Source organism: Vombatus ursinus, unplaced genomic scaffold, assembly GCF_900497805.2.
Source record: "Vombatus ursinus unplaced genomic scaffold, bare-nosed wombat genome assembly UNPS02009770.1, whole genome shotgun sequence".
Lineage (NCBI taxonomy): Eukaryota > Metazoa > Chordata > Mammalia > Diprotodontia > Vombatidae > Vombatus > Vombatus ursinus.
In genome coordinates, this window is record NW_020949548.1 from 12,108,095 (window position 1) to 12,114,094 (window position 6,000).

Genomic DNA, 6,000 nt, shown 5'->3' on the forward strand with positions numbered 1-6,000 from the left:
CATTCCTCTTGGGCCTCCTGGAGGCCAGAGGTCCAGGGCTGTGGTTAAAACTGTGAATCATAGCACTGAGTCAGGCATTTTATGTCAGGTTTTAAGGCCTTCAAAAGCCAGTTAGGGGAGAGGCTTTGCATTTTTTCCTGACTTTGCCTGTAACCATGCTATTTCCCCCAGTAGAATGTAAACCACTTTAAGGCATGACTGTTCTGGTTTTATCTTTATATCCTCAATAATTATCACAGTGACTTCACATAGTAGAAGTTTAATCAATTAGTTACTTCAATAAATAAATGAATGAATGGCAGGTGTGGCAATGTTTCTGAGGTCACCAGCTTGAAGTGCAATGGAATCATAAGTCTTAAGCATAAATGGCCCTGTGAAAACTATGCTGAGTGTCTACAGACCCAATTGTTGTCCATGTATCAGCAGGACAGGAGACAAATGACATTGCAATCTTTGTTTACAAATAGTGAAACTGAGCACATAAGTATTTGAAATTAATCCTAGACATCCTAGGGCTCTATTCTATAGGACAGGCCAAACCCATTTTCCCATTTTGCCAACTCCTATATCTTTTCCAAGCCACTAATTTTATTTTTTTATTAATTTATTTTATCAACAATCATTTCATTAAGCTTTTGAGTTTTAAATTTTTCTCCCACTCCCTTCCCTCCTGCTTCCCCAAGATGGCACACAATCTGATACAGGTTATACATATACATTCCTATTAAACATATTTTCACATCAGTGATGTTGTAAGTAAGAATTAGAACCAATATGAGGAACCACCAGAAAGAGGAAACAAAACTCAACAGAAGGAAAAAAAATTAGCAATTAGTATGCTTCAATCTGCATTCAAACTCCATAGTTCTTCCTTTGGATGTGGAAAGCATTTTCCATCATGAGGCCTTTGAAGATGTCTCAGATCCTTTGCTGAAAAGGGCTAAGTCTAACTTGACACTTACTAGCTGTGTGACCCTGGGCAAGTCACTTAACCCCAATTGCCTAAAAAAAAGGGGGGGGGGCTAAGTGTATCAACGTTAGTCATTGCACAATGTGGATGTTACTGTGTACAGTGTTCTCCTGGTTCTGCTCACTTCATTCAGCATCAGTCCATACAAGTCTTTCCAGGTTCTTCTGAAGTTTGCCTAGTCATCATTTCTTATAGCACAATAGTATTCCATTACATTCATATACCACAACTTGTTCATCCATTCCCCAATTGATGGACATCCCTTCAATTTCCAATTTTTTGCCACCACAGAAAGAGCTGCCATAAATATTTTTGTACATGTGGGTCCTTTTCTCATTTGTATGATCTCTTTGGGATACAGCCCTATAAGTGGTATTGCTGGGTCAAAGGGTATGCATATTTTTATAGCCCTTTGGGCATAGTTCCAAATTGCTCTCCAAAATGGTTGGACCAAGCCACTAATTTTAGAGGATACTAAAAGATACTGAGGCCCAGGGGCACCAAGCGATTTGCCCAAAGTCACACAGGTGGGTAATAAGTGGCAGAATCATGATTAGACCCCAGGTCCTCTGAGTAGATTCGGGGTTCTTTCCATGGTATCAATTCCTACATTCTCTGGTCATTTAAATTAATTTGATCTTATTCCAATTTTCTTTAATTCTATTCTCTCTTCCATCCTTCTTTATTACCCACCTGCCTCCTGCCTCCTTTCTCAAGTATTAAGTTCTTCCTCTCAGTAAGGCCCTGTCCAGGGTTCTGCAGAAGATACAAAGATGAATGAGATGTGATCTACTAGTAAAGGAGATAAGACATACACATAAATAAATATCATTCAAATTAAAAGCATATAAGATGCATAGAAAATAAATTACTATGAGATCAGATGGGGGAGAGGACACTTCTGAATGGGAGGATAAGGGACAGCTTCCTGGAGGAGGTGATGTTTGAGCTGGATTTCAACAGGTGGAGGTGGTGAGGAAGAACATCTATAAATAGAGAAAAGAACAAGCCAAGTATGAAGGTAGATGAGCTCTTGCATGCTCAGGGGACAACTGGTGAAATATCATTTTGCAGTAGGATAAAGCAGAAGTGTCAAACTCTCTGCCACATTGCACCCACAATGCTGAACTAGATTAAAATATAATTGGGAACTATTTACCAAATAATAAAAATGCAATAGAACATAGATAATGTTAATATATATTTTCCTAAGTCAATATGGGGCCCACAGGGATCCTTATGTGTGGTCCAGTGACCCTCTACTTTGGAGTTTGACACCACCAGTATAAAACGGTGGGAGGGGGAGGCATTACTGTGAGACAACACCTTTAAAACATAGGCTGGACCCAGGTCATGAAGGCTTTCTCTCAAATACCAGGATTTAGAGTTTGGACTTCATCTAGTAGGCAAGAGGAAGCTACTGAAGCCCTTTGAGCAGATGACTCATGATCAGCGGGGAACATGAGGAGGATTATTTTTGGTAGTTGTGTAAAGGATGGATTGGAGACTAACGTCAGGCATACAAGTTAGGAGGCTAGTAGGATATTCAATCAATCAATAAACATTTATTAAGTGCATACTATGTGCCAGGCACCGTGCCCAGCTATTCAATTGGCAAATATTTATTACTTGAGGCTGGAGATTCTATTTCTTTGCTCCTCTTTGAACAAGGGCTAATGGGGATCAGCATTTCTGACACTCCATGCTTAGCAGCTGTGGATGCAAGTCTGCAATCATTGCAAAGACCTGATCTGACAAAGCTTCAAGGTATGGTGACTCCACCCAAGATTGTGCCAGGTTTGGCTTTGTTCAGAGTTTTCTAAATATGGTACCTTCAAGAGTGTTCTCCAGATGGCTTGTTCCAATCCTGACCTGGCCAGACATTCTAATAGACAAACCCAGAGTTACAAACCAAGCTTCCAGGCTGACTCCAAAGCCATGCAGGATGCTAAGAGGAAATGTGTAGTGCACTATTCAGATTTACAAGAAATCATTAAGGTGCATTGTACAGGAAAGTGAATCTTCTCTGTCCTCTCACAGATTGGTCTGTAACCAGGAATATGCTGGAGCCAGCTTGAACTGGCTCTGAAAAACTGATTAATAAATTTCAATGTGAGCATTCACACCTCAGAAATTGGAAAACTATAATTCAGGGATTGATTTATTGTTTTGTTGAGTGTCTAGGCTTAAGAGGTGGCAGGGTGGTACAATTGATAGAGCATTGGCCCTGGAGTCAGGAGGACCTGAGTTCAAATGTGGTTTTAGACACTAGTTCTATTGATGCTGGGTGAATCACTTTACCTCTGCCTCAGTTTCTTCAACTGTAAAATGAGAATCATAGGTTATTATGAAGATCAAATAAGATGTTTGTAAAGTGCCTGGTACATAGTAGGCACTTAATAAATGTTTATTCCTTCTCTTAAATGTGTCAAGCATATCCCCCCTCCCGAGAATCAGTTATTAAACATTTAACAGGACATTCCTGTCTGTAACCATGTTCTGTGGCAAACCAGCTAATTAAGCAGATGTAACAGAGTAGGTTCTGACCACATGCCTTAAAAATTGTTGTTAATAGAACACATTTATATAGGCCATTTTTGAAGAACCTTCCTCATAGAATCATCCTCTGACATAAGTAGTACAACAATTATTATCTCCATATTTCAGATGGGGAAACTAAGGCTCAGTGAGTTTCCCCAGGTCACACAATTAGCAAATGTCAAAGCTGATACTCAAACCCACATCATCTGATACTAGGTCCAATGCTCTTTTCCCTGCGTCTCAACTGCCTCTCTCACTAATTGGCTAATTGAAATGCCTATCACATGTTGGATAAAATCCCCTACCTTCATGGAGCTTAGTAAGAGAGCTATGACAAGTATGCAAATAACTACAAGGCAGAAAACTTGTTGTCTGGACCTGTGATTTCCCTGGCCCAGGAGGCTCCCTCTATCAAAGCAGAGCAACACCGATTTTACAACTCATTGCCCCAATTTCCAAGTTTCTAAGTGACTTGGCCAGGTCAGACAGCCAGAATAGGTACCAAGGACAGAACATAAACCCAAGTCTTGCTCAGACATCAGCTCTGGTTTTTTTGTTTGTTTGTTTGTTTTGTTTTGTCTTTTACCTCTGAGCTGCCTTTAACAGCACAAAAATGTATGAAGGTGGGAGGGGGGGAAACAAAGTCCTCTAAGAGATCAGGAGGAGAACACATTAGTGAATGAGAGCACTAGGGAAGGTGTATCTAGAGCTAGGCTTTGAAATACGGATGAGATTTACGAAGAAGTCATTCGAGGTAAAGGGAATCATACTAGCAATAGTGTGAAGATATAGCTACATCTGAGGAATGGACAGTACTCTACTCTAGATTGAATTAAAATTGGAATACATAGAGGGTAGTAACAGGAATTAACACCAAATGAGTAAGTAATACCCACAGATAACACATAACCTAAAAATGTACACATCTTTGGTATTTGTGATTAAGTGTAGGGCTCTTATTTAAGCAACAAAAGATTATCCTTTACGACAGAACTACAAACAGAATGCTGAGTCATCCATTTGCTGATTGTTTTTCACTGATGCAGACACTGGAGCTGGCTGGTCTGTACCTATAACAAGCACACAAGGCTCCATCATAACACTGATTTGTCAGAAAGAGACTAGCACCCAAGTTATAATCGGTGTTACGATACAGCCAAAAAGCAAAATGTCTTTCAAGAAACTCTGCTACTACCAACCATGATGGCCTTGGGAAAAACCAATTAATCTCTCTGGAAGGGAGATTCCTGATAAGTAATAGTACTTCTCTCTTCTCTGCTCTGCTGATGATTTGGAGACAAGAGTTACCTGGGTTCCAACACCAGTCATTGGGGTAGAGGATTAGAAGCATGAATGCTTTGGGAACAATGTTTGTACCTAGGAACAGAACCCTGGGCATGCCGATTCAGGCTACAACTAGTATGGCACCTGCATTCTATTCCCAATGGTGACTGATTCCTCCATATGTAACTGTAGCTCTTGTGAGACCCCTGCATTTCCCTAGATGTATTTCCCTCAGTATAACATACTCTTGGCATGATAACTAGGGCAAACTTGATGGGGTTTTGTCCCAGTTCACCGAAATTTGGAGGGTTCTGATAGCATTTAACAGGGAGGGACAACCAAGTTTAGCATTTTAATTATTAGTTAAATAATTAGTTAAAAAAAAAAAAACAGAAATGCACTGCTGCTTCTGACCCAGGTGAGCTCTTCCCTGGCCTACCCCAATTCTGGCCCTTCCCAGAAGCAACCTCAGGAGAGCTGCAGCAGCAAGCTGCTTACCTCCCCCCATGAGGAAGCTCATTATATTTCTTCCTCCCCTTAACTAGAAAGCTGCCAAGAAAGAATTTTGTTATTTCCTGTTTTATATGCACTTGTTTCTAGCTTAGCAGTCAATTAAAAGGCTTTTTTCACCCCTGAGAGAACCAATGGGAAACACCTGAAGAACATCTACACATGCTTTAAAATGGGGGAGAAGAGTCCCTTCATTACAGATGCCTAGAAACATGCTCTCTTAGCCTCTATGATACGTTACAACACGTACTCAAAGAACTGTGCCCTCATTGACCAGTCCCTACCCCACCCCCAATTATATCAGAGTCTCTGTCTCCCCTATCATAATATGGTATTTTTGGGTCTCTCTCTTCATAAGACTTTGTTTTGAAGTCTCTCCTCTAGGTTTCCCTGACCAAAAAAAGTGGGTTTTTAAAAGTTGATTTAAAAGCACTTTGGGGGGGCTATTTGTCCCAGGACCAGAATTTCTAGCTATTCATCTCATCAGCCCCTTTCTTGGTATGAACTATTTAGGCTTCCTAAAGCAACCATACTGTGACCTACATCTACTTTCCTGTCTGTTACATTACTCTTATATTCCCAACTAAGCCCAGACTCCTCTAGTGTCCTCCAACTATGTGTAGATCCACAGAACTCTGACCCAAGATCCCTGCCCTACCAAGAAACACGGAGGTAAAATAAGTCACAGAACCACT